Consider the following 18,731-nt stretch of genomic DNA (forward strand, 5'->3'; position numbering starts at 1 on the left):
CCGAGAAGTTCCGCGGCCTTGTCTACAAAATGGCCGCCAGCCGCATGTGCGGTCGGCAGCCACGGCATGAAACGAAACGTCCGTGAACGTTCCGATCGTTTCAGCAAAAATTCCGGACGCCTTTCACCGCCGGGCCCGGGCATCCGACATCACTCGTCGCCACTGTTGGGGGTCTGTCCTTGGGCCCCCTATGCGTGCCCGTGAGCCCCCAACCCAACAGAGCTCAGACGCACACGTCCGTTAGGTTCGGGCTCCCCGGTCGCTCTGCGGTTCCGGGAACGCCCCGTTTATTTAAGCCGCACGCGGCGACGTGCAACGTCACGCCGCCGCGTGCGCAGCCCTTACGGGGCAACGCCACACGACCTAACGGTTCATGCGACCTGATAGATCGACAGCCACAAGTGTGGACTGCGGCACCTGCCAGCCACGAGAGGCAGCCCATTCCCTGCTGTACCACTCTGCTCCGAGCCCCTACGAGCCCCAGGTGGCTCGGGCAGCCCAACGACCCTGGTGCCCGCGATCACCAACTCCTCCAGCCTTGACCGGAGGATCCTGAGCACGACGCGGCTGCCGTCACCATGGACCAGTCTCCCGAGCAGACGTGATCCCATATCCGGGCGATCCAGTGTATTAGGAGACTAATAATCCCTGCCAGACGTCCCGTGAGTACATGGGGGCAAGAGGGACATATTCATATATTCATTATGCCTGACAAACTCCAGTGCACCTTAAGCCCCTCTCCCCTCCTCACCTTTTGTGACCAACTATAACAGATGGGAAGGAGGGCCTGCACTCAAGTTCTGCGCAGAGCTTCCCTCCGCCCCAACCACGAGGCATGAGCCATCCTCACCTTTGGCATCCCCAGAGTATTCTGCTTCTGCTCCCCAAACTCAACGGAACCCTGTATCTTAGCCCATACCATCCAGACACAAGCCATCCTCCAACCGTGGTCTCTGCCTAAGAGTGAGAAGCCTCCTCGGCCCATCAAACAGTACGAAGCGGATTAGCCCTATAACTCTGGGAACTCATTGCTGTGAATGTTTGTGTAGTGTAGGCTTGCATTGCATAAGGCAGTGCAAGCCATGGAATGCTGGTCAGCCTGGAACCTTGTGTTCCCTCAGGATTCAGGGACTACAGTTGGGGATTCAGGATGGGAGATGCTACTAGAAGGGTGCCTATACTTAGACTCTCCCCATTACTTCTGGCCTATACCCTGTAACCATAATAAAGCACTTATCTTTTGTACTTTCCAGCTTCTGCGTCTTCACTGCGTCCTGTCTACCATTCTTGGACTGAGACACTGCAATTTTGACGACGAGGATTGCTGGCACCACCCATGTGTATTTTGAAGTGCCCTACTTTAACACGAGGGATATCTGCATTGTTTATGTTCTAAGGAGTATGGATGTGTCTATCTTCTTACATGTTATGAAAATAATTTATGAATTCACTTTAAGTTAACGATATTATATTAATACTGGTATCAGTGGGTGTGACCCGATTCATAATAAATATTATATTATATATGTGCCACCCTATTTGATTGTGAGCCAATGACTTTAAAATGATATGCTTTTAAACTTGAGTTATTGTTGATGAGTATGATAGTATATTATATATTGAAAGGCGATGGGCGAAATTAATGAGCATGTGAGAGTGCTATGTTTGTGCACGAGAAAACAAAACATTTTACTGGTTATTTGCATGCAAATGTTTTATTTAATTTTTTTGTTTCTCTTAACACGTCGCAAGAGTAATTAACCTGTGCCTGTGTTTCTTGATGCAATGTTTCTTCTACACTGCAATCTGTTTCTATGTGCTCTTTGTTTTGTTTGTCGCTTTTCTATCCTTTCTCATCTTTTCTGTGTGCTCTTTGGGGAAGCATTGTGCTGGAATGGGTCTGTGTACGTGGTTGTTTTGATTTTCATACGGGTGGTAACAGGACCCAGTGTGGATGTTCAGTTTGGTGTGTTTGGTTTGGCTTTATAAGGGTGTGAATGTTTCAGCTTGAGTATGGAATACGATCTTGTTTGAGATGCGACTGAGTCTCGCGGATGCGCTCATGTGTGGCAGACCTGAGACCCCATGTGGCAGGCGGGGTAAGTGGAGAATACGCTGTGATGGTTCTGAGTGTAGTATGGTGTGGAAGGTGCTCGAGGGTGGCAGCTTTGAGATCTGGGAGTCACAGTCCTGGATAAGTGGTGGTATGTTTATGTATTGGTCTGGACCGTTAGTTGCGTGATTGTGATTTACGTTCTCAAGGTTGCAAATGTGGTTTGTTATGAGGAGGTTGTTGTTGGGTGTGCGTGATGAAGGATTCTGCCCGGTATGATGTGAGGTTGTGTTTTGACTTTCCGTTTTGACCTTTTCTTTATAAGGAAGGGGGATGTGTAGTGTAGGCTTGCATTGCAGAAGGCAGTGTAAGCCATGGAACGCTGATCAGCCTGAAACCTTGTGTTCCCTCAGGGTTCCGGGGACTACAGCTGGGGATACAGCATGAGAGATGCTACTAGAAGGATGCCTATACTTTGACTCTCCCCATAACTTCTGACCTATACGCTGTAACCATAATAAAGCACTTACCTTTTGTGCTTTCCGGCTTCTGCGTCTTCACTGCGTCCTGTCTACCATTCTTGGACTGAGACACTACAGTTCCCTACTCTCCAATGTCTGTTTATCTGCCCGGTGTGACAACACGGAAGCCCCTGGAGTGGCACTAGTAAAGCATATCTCAAAGTCCACCGCTTGTCCCACTGAAAGGACTACATATACTGTCACCGGATCCTATCGGGAACCACAGAAATAGATCTGCAACCTGATGTCCTATTATGGGCAACCCTATGGGGCAGGCAAAACTTGACCAATTCGCCAGATCAGAGCAGATACCCCCACCCACCCCCCACTGAGATGCCGGGACCATCCCAAATGGATGTCTTTGCACTGAACCAAACACTGCGAGCCCCAAAAAACAGTACAGACAACCCAGGGGCAAAAATAGACTCACTTACCTGCAAGGTAGATATCTCTGCAGTCCAAATTGATAAATTATGCAGCCGAATGTCAGAAGCGGAGCAAAGAATTGGCGATGGGGAGGATAAAATGGTGACCCTTCAACGAGAAGTTTCAACCCTACAATAAAATATTAAGAAAGTGATGGCCAAGAATGACGACCTCGAAGGGAGATCCAGGAGGAACAACATCCGAATAACTGGAATACCTGAATCTACCCCCATAGACAATATGGAGTCATTCACTGAGAAACTACTTATGGAGGTCCTCGATAATCTGCTAGTCATAAACATGTCTATGGTGGAGCGAGCACACAGATCTTTGGCGGCTAATCCACCCTATTCCCCAGGGGCACCGGAAAGAGCAATCATAGCTCGAATTTTCACCTACCGAGACAGATATCCTACTCCGAGCTGCCAGAGAATAGAAGGTGTTATGCTGGGGATCAGCCACCATTCGCCTTTTCCCCAACTTTAGCACGCAAGTACAAGACCAAAGGAGAACATTCCAAGCAGTAAAAAATATCCTAAGAATAAAGGAGGTATGCTACTCTGTGCTGTTCGCAGCCAAGCTCAGGGTGGTCTATGATGGTAGGGTGACCTTCTTTAGATCCCGCTTGGATCGTCATGTTCAACTTCTCGTGAGTCATGTACTTGAAGATTAGCTAGCCACTAGACAACACAGCGGGCCAAAGAAGTTTGCAACCCTCCACCCGGTGGTAAGTAAACTGTTGGCCATGTCATTAACACGGCAACTTGGCCTTCAACATTTCCCAGGACAGTGCTTCAGGTCGGGGGACTGTCTTAGAACTGCCCGTTGGATGCAGGGCCTTGTTGTATCCTGCGGGTACTGGTAGGCCATGCTGCATCGGCACTCGGCTGTGGCTCAGTCTCACCTAAGTGCTAGCCTAGCACGAGAGCCCAGCCGAGCATCGATGGCCTGGCTCTGTACACGGTGCTCCAGAATGAATTGCTGTGGTCTGTGGTGGTCACCCACTGCCAGCGAGTGACCACCACAGACCACAGCGTGACGTTTAGGTTGCTGAAATAGATGATTTTTATTCAGTTGAGTAACTTTCAGAGACTGCAAGTTAACCTAACTTGCAGTCTTTACATTAAGTTACTTAACTGAATAAAAATCATCTATTTCAGCAACAGTGCGTGCATGCACTGCAGCAGCGGCAGGCCTTATCATTCCCCAGGACAGTACTCCAAGTCGGAGGACATCCTAGCACTGCCCTGGGGAATGCAGGGCCTAGTTGGACCGTGCTGTGGCCCGTGGACAGGCGGAGTCCGGGTAGGGTATACCCTGCTGCATCGGCGCTTGGCTGTGGCTCTCTCTCACCTAAGTGCAGAGCCCAGCCAAGCGTTGATGGCCTGGCTCTGGCAGGGTGCTGTTTCTGGCAGGCACGAGACGCCAATGCAGGGCAGTGTGCTGTTTCTGACAGGCATGAGATTCCAATGCAGGGCAGGGCGCTGTTTCTCATGGCCACGAGAGTCCAGTGCGGGGCAGGTTGCTGTTTCTCACAGACACAAGACTCCAGTGCGGGGCATGGTGCTGTTTCTGGCAGGCATAAGACTCCACTGCAGGGTAGGGTCAGGCGCTGTTTCTGAGGGGCACGAGACGCCATTGGGGGGCAGGGAGGTGTTTCTGATAGGCATGAGAGTCCATTGTGGGACAGGGCAGGGTGTTGTGTTTGGTGATACCCGCGGTGTGCAGCGGGCCCAAGTGATCTAATTCAGACTAATGAAGTGGAATCCAACGAAGCACAGCAGCAGTGAGCTGGCCCAAGCCAGATGCAACCTTTTTATTAAAAAAATAAGTGTTTTCCTGTGCACCTACACAACATGCACCTGCCCAATTGAATATTTTGGGTCACAGAGAACCAATGGTTGCACAGCAGACTAGTAGCCGTTGCCAGATTCAATATATTGCTGTAAAAGAAAGATCATTAATTCGTTGCCAGGTGATAGAAGGGTCATCACTGTCCCCTCCCTTCAATCCCACCGTATTACCCCCTCTCTATCCTCATTGCATCAACTTTGGACTTAGAAGTTCCTGCTATTTCTGATTTCTTATTTTACGCCAGTTTTCTCCTCAGTAGTTCCTGATCTAGTTGCACCTTTTCCTTTCACGTTCACCGTTTAGCAGTTCTTATTCCCCCTGTCTGATAGCTTTCTTCTCACCTACCCATGGCTGCTTTGCTCTTTTTATTTAACAGTCCCTTAACCATATTTGGATTTTTTCTGCTCCCTGCTTCTCCTCTCTCCTCTCAGTGACATGGGACCAGACATAATAAACTGCAGCAGAGTAAATGTGCAGGTTCTACACACAAGTTGGAAAAAATGTCCAAATAAAAACAAAGAGCACAAATCTGCTTTCAGATCAAAATGAACTCATTTCCCACTTTACAAAACTGTGACCGATTACTGAATGTCCTCCTTGCTCTCCGCCCAGATTCTCAAAGTGCTTCTCTAAGTTGTTACATTAAGAGGCATTTATGTTATTTTTTTAAAGGCTCCTAACCAGGTGTTTAAATTTGGAAACGCTGAGTTTATTTAACGATACAATAATGCAAGTTGTCTGAAGTTGCCATGTGAACCCAACAACTTGAAGTGAACGTACCACAATCCTTTATGTTGGAGAGTCGGAGGCGGTTTTACCATGTTGTTTTTTGTTCATTTTATTCATTCCAATTAACAAAGCACACCCTACTCCCAAGGAAATACGGCATTCTGTACAATAACTAATACACAAATATTGCAACGTTTATGCACACACAAGTCAATCACAAACGTAACCGATTTAGGAAACATAAATGTTTTGTATATCAATGAAAAGGCAACAAAGAGAGGAGCAACCGGAAGTGATCCTGTACTCACTTGTCTCTGTCGGAGACAGAGGCTCATGGTATGTATGTTAAGACTATCATTTTATATGGACATTGAAAGGGTTTTGCAACAGATTTTCCTAAGACAGGAAACTGGTCTATGGACATCATTTTCGAGGTGAAGACTAGTCCAGTGCCATCTCTCAAGATACATTATTTTTGTGTGACCTAATAATAGAGCTGAAATGCAGTTTCAGTATTCTGTGCTCGGAAAGAATAAGTGTCTGGTGCACATGCAGCAAATCTGGTTTTCAAAAATGGCAGAAGCCTAAGCACAAAAAGGCCACATAATCTTGTCTGTGAGGAGGTGCCCACTCGGGAGGGTCTACAACCACGCTTTAGCTCCCTGTACCTTTCACAGAGAAGAAATATCTATTTGCATATCAGTCTTTGTCCCACCCACAAGGACAGTGGCGTCGCCAGGAATCAAATTTAGGAGGGGCACAGAGGGGGCCAAAGACAAAAGTAGGGGGGCACAGACAAAAGTAGGGGGAGAACATGGTCACTGCTCGTCTTCGGTAGGGGAGAGACAAGGGGGGCACAGGGTTTCACAGGGGGGGCCCCGGCCTTCCCAGGTCCCCCCCTACCGATGACAGTCCAGCACCAAAATGCTAGGCAATTCTCTTCTTACTCTCACTTCACTGTTTCCCTGAGTGTGAAAAGAAAGACCCCAGAAGCTAACGAAATGTTCCGTGGCATTCAGGGCCTACTAAACACAAAGTCAACATGGTCTAATTATCTACAATATAGAACCATTTCAGCAGACGATGCATCATGCCCACAGTATCCAGATGTCTGCCCTGGAGCTTTCCCAAGAGCCCCAACGCCCTACCTCCCTACCCACCTGCACAGCCCTCAGGCCACCCACCCAACTATTTAGAATTCCCAAGCACTTAATGTTCACAAACGTTTATGCCATCTAGCTCACTGCAGTTCGCCGATTACCATCGAAATGTCACTGTACACCCGCTATATCCCTTATCTGTTCTTACACCGTTTCACTGAACTGAACAATTCTTTAACCTATGGACCAGGTTATGAAACAGCAGTAAAGCTCCCCTTTCCCACCCTGCCCTTTAGCATTGTGGCAGGTTTAGATCTGGAAAGAGGCCTTCGACTATTCCAGAGCTGTGGCTGTCTGGAGGACTCTGTGCTGACGCAAAATGATGGCAATGCCAATGCGTGCCTCTTAATCCCGACATGGAGGGGTCACATCACACGGATCACTCAGGACTTGGTGGGTGGCGGGGCTGGCGTGGGCCCGTGGCTGTCAGCAGGTTGAGGTCTTGAGAGACACGACAGTGAATAGCCTCCCGAACTGTTCCTCGCAAGTGTGAATAGCAGATCCTGCCACGACTCATTTCCTTGCACCCGTGACTCGTGGCCCTGCATTTCAATGTGAATAACATGCAAGAATGCATAGACACAAAGAGTATAAGAAGCAGGACTCGCACCTAGCATAGCGCATAGTCAGATCTCTTGGGGCTTCTACCTGTGGCACACGGAACATCTTTCATTGTGCTTTGAAACTTCCTCTGCATACATTATAGGCAACGCAAGCTGGGCGTCGTCAAGCACGAGCAGTGTATACCTTCATTTTCCTGCATTTTGGCACCTGTAGTTGTGTACATCGTGTTGCATAAACAAAAAGGTGTGTGTTTTGGAATGCAAATAAACACACACGGCAGCATGAACTGCTTACACTTAAAATGTCATTTCCTATATGTGTAGGGTACCCCTCTTTAGTTAGTTGCATTTGCTCCCCAAGATGAATGTGACATTTGTAAGTCACTATTTCTTTTTTTTTTCGTTTTTGGTTTGTCCTACCCTGGTCTATCTTCCAAGCCTGTTGACTTGCTCTATGTGCCATGGTATCCATGATGCTTGCTTCTCATGATGAAGCTCCAACGTGGCCTCGGGTATCTTGTGTTCACTTGCAGAAGGGATATGGCAAAGCATTTGGGGCTGAGCTGCTCCCGTAGGTTGCAGAATAAAGACTAATATGCATATGGCGAGACCCCTCAAGTAAGGGAAGAGTGGAGATAGAAAATGAGAAATTAAAGCTGCCCAGAGGAACGTACAGTGGTTATGATTAATATAACTCCTTCTGTGCATCTCCTTCTGCCATTTGCAAGATGGTTTTCACTCAGAGAAGGGGAAAGTGCAACGCTGACATCGGTTATTCTTGTAATTGCTCGAGATTGTTTTCCCCTTTTTCTTGTGCAGGGTCAGTTCTCAAATGTGCTTGGAGACCACAGACTAGATATTAACAGTCAGCCATTGTGTTTCCTCTTCCCAATGCCCAGGCTTCATGGATCCAGCCAATGGGCTGGTGAGGAGGAGAAGCATGCACAACCTCTTCAACATATTCATGGGTGGTACCATGAGCCAGGTGTCGCTGCTCAGCAACGAACGACCCCATCTTCCTTATGCACCATACCTTCATCGACAAGTGAGGCCATGCTGTTTAAACGCTTGCTCGCTCAGTGTCTGCATGCTACTCGCCGGGGAGTTGAGAGGCATACTCACGAGTTCAAGCATTATTCCTGTCACTAAGAAACTGCTGGGGAATTCAGACAGCAGCCCTTTGCACGGGCGTCTTCCCATGAGTATTATGCAAATCAACCTCTGGGGTGTCCACAACGCTATCCCGCAGCCCTAGGTGACAGAACTGCCAGATGGTGGGAGTGGGTCTTAAGACCTTCATCTTGCTGCTTCATGAGCGGTTCAAGCGTGTCCGTGATGGCAGGGGGCACGTCTTAATAACATACATGTGCGCCAATGTACCACCAAGTGTGTTTGTGTTTGCATGAGTCTTTGTGTGTGTACAGACATGTTTGTATACATGTCACAGCAGGTTAGGTTACAACAACTGCCACAGCTATACTATGGAATTGTTACCTCAGCAGCACTGGCTCTCAGAGCCTCCTACACAGAGTCTCTCTCAGAACTTCGGTCTTCAACTTCGGGCCAGGCACTGAGGTTGTCCGGTGTGCGGTGGTGTGATGTGACTACTGATGACAGTCTGCTGCTGTCCTGCATTGTGTCAGTCGTGGGCTGGCTGCCATCCCATTGCCAAAAACATCATACCCAGCAGGGTCAGGGAGGCCCGCCGCCCAACTAATACCCTCTCTCTCAATCCGTGATGATTACCATCACGTGACTCTCTCTCCAGCGAGAGAGAGTCACGTGATGGTAATCATCACGAATTGGTGGCACAGAGTCTGTATCATCCCCAGCCTACAGGTACAAGTTGCTTTCAACTTTGCGAAGTGTAACACATTTGTTGTTGTGTTACTTCCTGCAAATTTAAAAGCAACTTGTTATTAGAGTGAACTGGGGGAGATGTGGCGTGGCCGGGGCCCAGCCCTGCAGGCAGGAGGCAGTCAGGCCAGCCTCAGTAGGTGTTTATTAGCACTTCACTTCATAGAGTGAGCCGGGGCGGGCCGCGGGCCCAAGGCGAGCACGGAACACCAGCCGATTCAAGTGGCTGCACGGCGCCCTCTGCTCTGATGCATGCATGCATTCATAATTAATTATGATGCATGCATGGAAATCAAATCATCAAAGCAAGGTAACAACGTGTGTGTTGTTACCTTGCTTTGATGAATAATTATGCTGCACATCCCAGGCCCCACCCCCCCTCAGAGTCAGAGAGAGCGTGTCAGTTTCCTTTCTGGCGCCCGGCGCAGCCCTGAGCCTCAGGCAAACTGCTGCTCGGGCTGCGCCCAGGTCGCCACGGCAGTGACGGCACACACATACTGCCATCTACAAAATTTCCCATGAGTTCAGACATCAACAATTTAATTTTTAAAAAAAATGGTCCAGCTTGCGCCGCTTGGCCCGCAGCAGACATGAGTCGCTGCAAATATGTTTTTTACTAAACATTTTAACAGCAAGAAAAACGGCCCTGGGGTGGTATCATAAAAACCGACCCCCAGGTCTTCAAAGGTCATCAGCCAGTAACCGACCCCCAGGTCTTCAAAGGTCATCAGCCAGTGGCCGATGGGCCGATGCCGCCAGTCCAACCCTGCCAGTCACTCACACTTTCTCTTACATCGACTCATTGCATTCTCTACACAGACATACACCCACCCACAACATTCAAAGACACACTTCACATCACTTCTCATTCACCCACCATTCACATACATACATCTGACACGCACTTCACATATGCAAAACACACATCATATTACAAAAATAAGCCTTCTTACCTTTTTTTTGCAGCTTCGGTCCGTCGTTCCATGCCCCCTCGGCTCCTCATGCTGCTTACAAACAGGTACCAGGAACCTGCGAGGGCTTCCTGGTTTCTGTATGTGAGCTGCAAGGAAGCCGAGGGAGAAGGTGTTGGAGATGAGCATGGCATGTGACATGTGCCACATGTCACGGTCAGCTCCAACCCCTACTAAGTGCCTCCCCGGCCCAGCCTTTACCCTGACTGGAGTGCACCCCTGTTCCTTCTTCGTCAGCCGCGCACCATGTGGCATTGCCGGAAGCCAAAATGGAGGATCATGTTGCCAGCAAAACAACTCCAGTCCGAAGCGTCACAGCCACTGTCCCTAGTCCTCATTGGCCTCCCAGGCCTGCCTGCTCCTCCTCCCCCACCTTAAAGGGAGAGGAGGGAGACCAGCAGGCGAAGCCGTTGGGTGAAGGCCAAGGTTCAAGGACTCTCACATTTTCTGCAACTCTGCTGCGAGAGCCTCTGCCAGGATGCAAAGAAACCGCCTTGAAGAAATCCCCAGGGGCACTGGAGTGCACCCCTGTTCCTTCTTCTTCAGCCGCACACCACGTGGCATTGGCAGAAGCCAAAATGGCCGATCACGTTGCCAGAGCAACCAACAGCAAAACAACTCCAGTCCGGAGCGTCACAGTCGTTGTCCCTAGTCCTCATTGGCCTCCAAGGACTGCCTGCTCCTCCTCCCCCTCCTTAAAGATAGAGGAGGAAGACCAGCAAGCGAAGCTGTCGGGTGAAGGCCAAGGGTCAAGGCCTCTCACACTCTGTGCAGGTCTCCGCTGCTCGAGGATGCCATGTGCCATCACACTATCCCGGAAAGGTAAGGAATGTACCCATCCATTCCCGTGCTGCATCATCTTGCCCTGCCGTTTCCCTACACTATCCCATGGCGCCCGCATTAACAGATAGGAGGACACACCTCTGTGCGCGCATCTTCCAAGCAACACTTGTCTCTCTCCTGCCACCTCCGCATATAAGGAACGTACGCCTAGGGGCATGATTTACATTCCAACCTATGAGCACACACAAAGTGACTACTCACAAACCATCACACGTGAAATCCTCTGCACTGGTGCCAAACAAGGAGTCACTGCCACATGGAACCCTGTCAGGTCCACAACGTGAGGTCTATCCAATACTAAACATGACAAGCTTTAAGCACCAGGTCAGCCCTATCATGCCTCATACGGTTACACCCAGCTGTGTCAATGATGACACAATATATGCACATTTGGCACCATCTGGCTTCCAGGCTGCAGGGTACACCCCGCAAACACTACCTATTGCCAACCATACACTGCCTATGCCAAAAACTGCTGCAACAGTTTTACCCATGCCCAACAATGCTGATATTGCACTGCCTGCTCCCAATAATATTGATACTGTATCACATGTGCCTGATGGGCTGCCACAGTTATGCCTATGCCCAACAATGTTGATGTTGCACTGCCTGCTCCAAATAATGTTGATACTGTATCACATGTGCCTGATTGGGCTGCCACAGTTATGCCTATGCCCAAAAATGTTCATCTTGCACTGCCTGCTCCCGATAATATTGATACTGTACCACATGTGCCTGATTGGGCTGCCTCAGTTATGCCTTTGCCCAACAATGTTGATGTTGCACTACCTGCTCCCAATAATGTTGATACTGTATCACATGTGCCTGATTGGGCAGTCACAGTTATGCCTGTGCCCAACAATGCTGATGTTGCACTGCCTGCTCCCAATAATATTGATACTGTATCACACGTGCCTGATTGGGCTGCCACAGTTATGCCTTCTCCCAATAATATTGATACTGCATCACATGTGCCAGATTTGGCTGCCACTGTTATGCCTATGCCCAACAATCTTGATATTGCACTGCCTGCTCCTAATAATATTGATACTGTATCACATGTGCCTGACAGGGTTGCCACAGTTATGCCTATGCCCAACAATGTTGATATTGCACTGCCTGCTCCCAATAATATTGATACTGTATCACCTGTGCCTGATAGTATTGACACAGTACTGCCTGTGATTAATAGGGTTACGTTAACACCGCCCATGCCAGAAACGATTGGTACTACGGCTCTCCATATAGCTATCCCATCACCAGTATCCAACACCATCCGGAAGGCCCATCCTATTACCTCCCTTAGCTGCGCCCTCATCAACGCACGTTCTCTCCCAGCCCATGACCTTGATGTCCAGGACCTAATCACCAGCTGTAACCTTGATCTCCTGTAAGTTAGTGAAACCTGGCTTAACAAAGCCTCTGGCCCCGCGCTGGCCCTTGCCATCCCATCAGGCTTCAGTATCTTCAGACAAGACCGCCCACTCCAGTAAGGTGGACGGGTAGCTCTCATAGCCAAAGAAACCATCCCTATCACAAGGATAGAAGGTGAACTAGGCTGTAATAGTGACTATCTTCTTATTCATGTTAACCCCTCCCCCAACTGTACCATTGCCCTCCATCTTATTTATCGACCACCAGGACCAGTCGCAGACTTCCAAGATACCCTTATTCAGACCCTCTCTGACAACCTAAAAAAGTCTACCAAATCCATCCTCCTGGGTGATCTCAACCTAGGCCTCAATGATCTGAATGACTCTCAAGCAGCCTTCTTCAATAAAGCCCTACCTACCTTAGGGTTCATACAGACTATTACAGAGCCCACTCACATCAAAGGTTGCACCCTTGACTGGGTTGCACAGCATAACTGCCATCTCATTGTCACAGACATCTCACCTATTACCTTGTCGGATCACCACTCCATACGATTTTATCTCAACATCACCAAGAGCTCCCCAAACCCCCTCCCACCTGCACTCACCAGAAGCTCTCTTCACTTTACTAAGGAAAAGCTCACACCCTACCTCCTGGTAGCTGCCCTTCAGCCCGTCTTCTCCAGAAACCCAGAAATTCTAGCTAGCACCTTCAAAACCATCATCTCACAAGCTGTTGACACCATCGCCCCGCTCAAACACACTTTTAAAACTATCTCCAAGCAATACAAAACCGCCACAATCAAAGCTAAAGCCACCTCATTCAACACTAGGATAGTCAATGCCTAGTCTGGGACCAAAGACATTTTTGCCAGCTTCTGGGAGTTGGAAACACCTGCCCCCCCCCCGCTGACCCTCCTTAAAGACGTAGACTGGTGTAATAATAGCCAATCCGCTATGCTGGACAAACTTGACAGAATATCTAACCTCCAGAGTTGCACATTGGGTGACTCCCAGCCCTTTGACTTCAAGGAAATGAGCGAACAAGACGTCATCGCTCTCTGCAAATCCATAAAACCTACCCCCTGCAAAGGGGACACCTGCCCGGCTCAACTCATCATAGATTGTTCCCCCTCCATCACCCCTTTCCTTACAGTCTTCATCAATGCCTCCTTCACCACAGGCCATATCCCAACTGGCCTCAAGGAAGCATGGTTGCGCCCGCTCCTTAAGAAGCCCTCACTTGACCCACTCGCCCCAGGGAACTACAGACCCATCACCACGGTTCCCTTTCTATTAAAAATCCTCGACAAGGCAGCTTATCTGCAAGTCCAAAAATTCCTCGAGGCTAACAACCTCCTCGGCCTCTGCCAGTCAGGCTTCCGCTCTGGACACGGGACTGAAACAGCACTTTTAGACCTCAAAAACCAAATGGATGATTTCAGAGACGCCGGCAAACCAGTGCTCCGTCTGCTCCTTGACCTGTCTGCAGCTTTTGATTTGGTGGATCACAATACACTGCCGCCATCTCTCTTCCGCTGCCAATGTCTCACCTAAGGCCACAGTTTGGATCACCTTGTTTCTCCAGGAAAGGGTAATGAAATTATTCACTGATTCAGCCTGTGACCACCCGAGCAACATAAAATGCAGAGTCCCACAGGGCTCTTGCCAGGGGCGTTGCTAGGGGGGGGCTAAGGGGGATATAGCCCCTGATCTTTTGGTTGTAGCCCCGGATAGAATCTCAGGAGCTACAGCCAAAAGACTAGCTAGCCCCCAGTCCCGACAGTTCCAACATCAGCGTAGCCCCGGGTCTTTTTCCAGACCTAGCAACTCCCCTGGTTCTTGCATCTCACCCACCCTTTACAACCTGTTCACGAGGCCACTGTTCAACATTCTGGATGCATATACCAATTATGCTGATGACACCAGATCGTTATAGCCCTTACCAGCGATTAGGAATCCGACACAAAAACCCTCAACTCCATCAAAACCACCATTCAAACCTGGATGGCAGAAAACTGGTTGTGCCTTAGTGGCGAAAGAAAACAAATTTCTGATAATTGGTTCTCCTGCAACCATAAAGAAATTGGACAATTAATACAGCTCCTTCACGATAGATAAGATACCTATCTCAAGCTGTCAAAACCCTGGGTGTCCACCTGGACTCCAACCGCTTGATGAGCGGGCAGGTCAAAGCCATTGCATCCACAGCAGTTTACCATTCTAAACTGCTCAATGTATCTAGACCTTGCCTGTCAGAGCAGAGTTGCTTCACTATAGCTAGAGCAATAATTGGGTCTCTGCTGGACTATTGCAACGCCCTCCAAGCGGGGACATCCGCTAAAAACATAAGAAAACTGCAAACTGTCCAGAGTAATTCCATCAGGGCCGCCACTGGCATTTCTAAAAGGGACCATATTTCAGAGGCCAGGAAAAAGGTTCACTGGTTCCCAATTAGGGAGCGGATTGTTTATAAAACTCTCCCCCATATGCACAAATGCGTCCATGACATGGCTCCCCTCTACCTTTCTCAAAGAATAGCTAAACCTATCACAATCAGGCCTACAAGAATGGTTGACAACAACAGAATCGTCACACCTAAGACCTGGAGGATTCACGCAGGAGGTGCCAGCTTCCCTGTCTTGGCCGCTACCCACTGGAACACGCTACCACTTCACATCAGAAGTATTTAGTCACATCTAGCCCTCCACTAAGCGATGAAAACTTTTCTGTTCGTATAAACCTAAGCCTATCTGTCCCGTTGCTGACTGCTTTTCCCATATATGAGATGTATCGACAGTGCTTGTATGATTTACTAAACTTGTAGACACCTATGTATGTAACCTTAGCAATGCTACACGCTCACTGTAACCATACGCAAAGTATTCCTCCTGTAACTAAGGCACTTTCTTGCAGCAGCGCCTCGATGCCCACGGGCTGCTTGTGCGCTTTACAAATCTAAAAAATAAAAATAAAAATAAAAAATATGTTAACTCATGCATAGATAACATTGACAATTATACCCAACTCAACTGTACTGGTTACTGACAAGTACAACTGAGTTGTGTATAATTGCAGATGTTATCTGTGCCTAGTACCGACAAATTATACTTCTGTGTTATTAAAGAGCATACCTTTGAACAATCACTACATGATCCCATATACATATTTACATAATAGTTTTGCTTATTAACAGGTGTCACTCTTGCTGAAAATGAATTCAGTGGATCAATTTCTCTCAAAACCATTTTCTGGACTCACAGAGTGAAAAACTGGAGGTGAAACGACTAGGGCCCTCATTACATTGTCTACACAGGCACACACCCATCCACCCAGAACATTCAAAAACACACATCACATCACTTCTTATTCAACCACCAGTCACTCACACTTTCCCTTACATCCTCTCATTACATTCTTGGCGCACAGGCACAAGCCCACACAACCACCCAGAACATTCCAAAACTCACATTACATCAATTCTCATTCATATACCAGTCACTCACACCTTCTCTTACATCCACTCATTGCATTCTCTACACAGGCACACACACACCTACCCAGAACATTCCAAAACTCACATCACTTTTCATTCATCTGCCACCAGTCACTGACACCTTCTCTTACATCCACTCATTACATTCTCAACAAAGTCATACACCCACCCACCCAGAACATTCAAAAACACTCATCAAATCACATATCATTCACCCACCAGTCACTCACACCTTTTCTTACGTCCATTCATTGCATTCTCTACACAGGCACACACACACCCACCCAGAGCATTTCAAAACTCACATCACATCACTTTTCATTCACCCGCCACCAGTCACTGACACCTTCTCTTATATCCACTCATTGCATTCTCAACAAAGTCATACACCCACCCACCCAGAACATTCAAAAACACTCACCACATCACTTCTCATTCACCCACCAGTCACACACACCTTCTATTATATATACTCATTGCATTCTCTACACGGGCACACAGCCACCCACTCAGAACACTCAAAACAAACACATCACTTCTCATTCACCCACCAGTCACTCACACCTTCTCTTACACCCACTCTTTGCATTCTCTGCAAAGGCACACACCCACCTACCCACCCCTAACATTCAAAAACACACATCACATCACTTCTCATTCACCCACCAGTCACTCACACCTTCTCTTATATCTAGTCATTGCATTCTCTACACAGGCACACACCCACTCACCCAGAACACTCAAGAACACACACATCACTTCTCATTCACCCACCGGTCACTCCCACGTTCTCTTACATCCACTGATTGCATTCTCTACACAGGCACACACCCACCCAGAACACTCATAAACATACATCACATCACTTCTCATTCATCCACCCACCAGTCACTCACACCTTCTCTTATATCCACTCATTACATTGTCTGCACAGGCACACACCCACCCACCCAGGACATTCAAAAACACACATCACTTCTCATTCTCCCACGCTTTCCCTTACATCCCCAATCTTGCAACTGTATGTAATAACAAAAGAAATCCTGAAACCGCCTGGAAAAACCACCCATCAACCGCCAACAAAGACATTTTCTCAAAAGCCGCCAATTGTTATAAGTTAGCCATCCGACAAACTAAAAGTGAAACCTATAACAACAGAATCACTAATGCTGAATCTTGCTCTAAAGAGCTATTCACAATCCTTGGAGAGCTTGAATCTCCCATTTCCCCCACTGAGACTTGCTCCAAAGATAAGACTTGGTGTACGAAGATACAAGCAGCCCTCCTTGATAAAATATTGATGCCCCAAACTAAAATTGAAAAAAGAAAACTGCGCATCAGCCCCAACCTTGCCCTTCATGAGTCTCAGCCTCTAATGGGGAAACCATGCAACCTCTTCAAATTTACCCCCTTATCCATTATTGAAGTTGAAAACATAATATCCAGCCAGAACCCATCTAGATGCCAGGGCGATATATGCCCTGTGACCATCATTAAAGAGGCAGCAAAAGAACTTGCACCCGCCATCACGTCATTTATAAACTCCTCCTTTGAAACCAGTACAGTCCCTACCAACTTAAAAGATCCCTGGGTCCTTCCACTGTTGAAAAAAACCTAACATTAACCTGGACACTCCAACAAACTATATGCCCATCACCAAAGTGCCATTCCTGCTGAAAATTATTTATAGGGCAACCTATCTTCAAATACAGGCTCACCTTGAAACAAACAATCTACGGGGCCTTCGACAATCAAGGTTCAGACCTAGACACGGTACTGAAACCGCGCTTATAGACCTGAAAATGCAAATAGACGACCACAAAGATAAGGGCATCATAACACTCCTCATGCTGCTAGATTTATTAGCCTCCTTCAGCCTCGTCAGTTATGAAGTCTTGTGCAACCTCTTGTCATCAGCTCACTCCTCTGAGAAAGCTACAGCCTGGAAACAAACCTTTCTGGATAAAAGAACAAGGAGAGTATTCTCTCCTACCGCATCTGCTGACCCAGTACAGGTGACGTGTGTAGTACCACAGGTGTCTTGCGTGTCACAGATGCTGTATGATATATTTACCAAGCCTCTGTTTGATGATCTTGACCTCTTGGGTGCCACCTACACTAATTATGCAGATGACACCCAAGTCTTCATCCCTATCTCTGGTAACCATGACAGCGATACCAAACCATTGAACAAAATCTACCTCATCATTCAGGCATGGATGGCCACACATGGCGTCTACCTCAATGATGAGAAGAACAAATTACTACTCACTGGCTCCAAAGCCAAACTAAATAAACTGGACACTACATATAATTAATTTACCATAGACAGCATTAACATCCTGGTCTCCAAAGATGTCAAGACACTCGGCTTCTATCTTGACTCATCCTTAACCCTGACCAAACAAGTGAACGCCATAGCCTCTGCCACGCCCTACACGTGTAAATTTATAAACGCCTGTAGACCTTTCCTCTCACCAACAAGTTGTTCCACGTTAGATAGGGTGCTTGTCTTATCTAAACTGCATTACTGTAATGCGCTCTTTCTAGGAATCAACAAACAAAACTTTACAAGTCCTGCAAAATAACACTCTCAGAGCCGCCTTCAACATACCTACATCTCACCACATAACTGAAACTAGACGCAACTCCCGCTGGCTGTATGCCAAGAACAGAATATCGCTCAAAACTCTGACCCTCGTCCACAATTGTCTGTCTAACTCAGAACCCAAATACCTGACCTGTAAATTCTCCAAAAGCCAATCTGACCGACCTACCAGATCGGCACAACTACATTGTCTTACAGTCCCTAGGTACAACCTCCAGAAATCAGGAGGCAGCAGCTTCCCTGTCCTAGCTTCCAAACTATTGAACTCCTTACTTAT

General features: G+C 47.8%; 1 long non-coding RNA gene across 2 annotated transcripts in view; it reads left to right on the plus strand.

Moving 5' to 3' along the window:
- The first annotated feature begins 10,477 nt into the window (after window positions 1-10,477).
- The window catches only part of LOC138569232 (uncharacterized), a 97,370-nt gene continuing 89,116 nt past the window's right edge, over window positions 10,478-18,731 (plus strand). The window contains exon 1 of one of the 2 annotated variants that reach the window (XR_011303181.1): window positions 10,478-10,956. This is a non-coding gene — a long non-coding RNA (uncharacterized lncRNA). The remainder of the gene's footprint in view (window positions 10,957-18,731) is intronic. The other variant, XR_011303180.1, reaches the window with a different exon arrangement.

Source organism: Ambystoma mexicanum, chromosome 1p (assembly GCF_040938575.1).
Source record: "Ambystoma mexicanum isolate Mex_15411 chromosome 1p, UKY_AmexF1_1, whole genome shotgun sequence".
Classification (NCBI taxonomy): Eukaryota; Metazoa; Chordata; class Amphibia; order Caudata; family Ambystomatidae; genus Ambystoma; species Ambystoma mexicanum.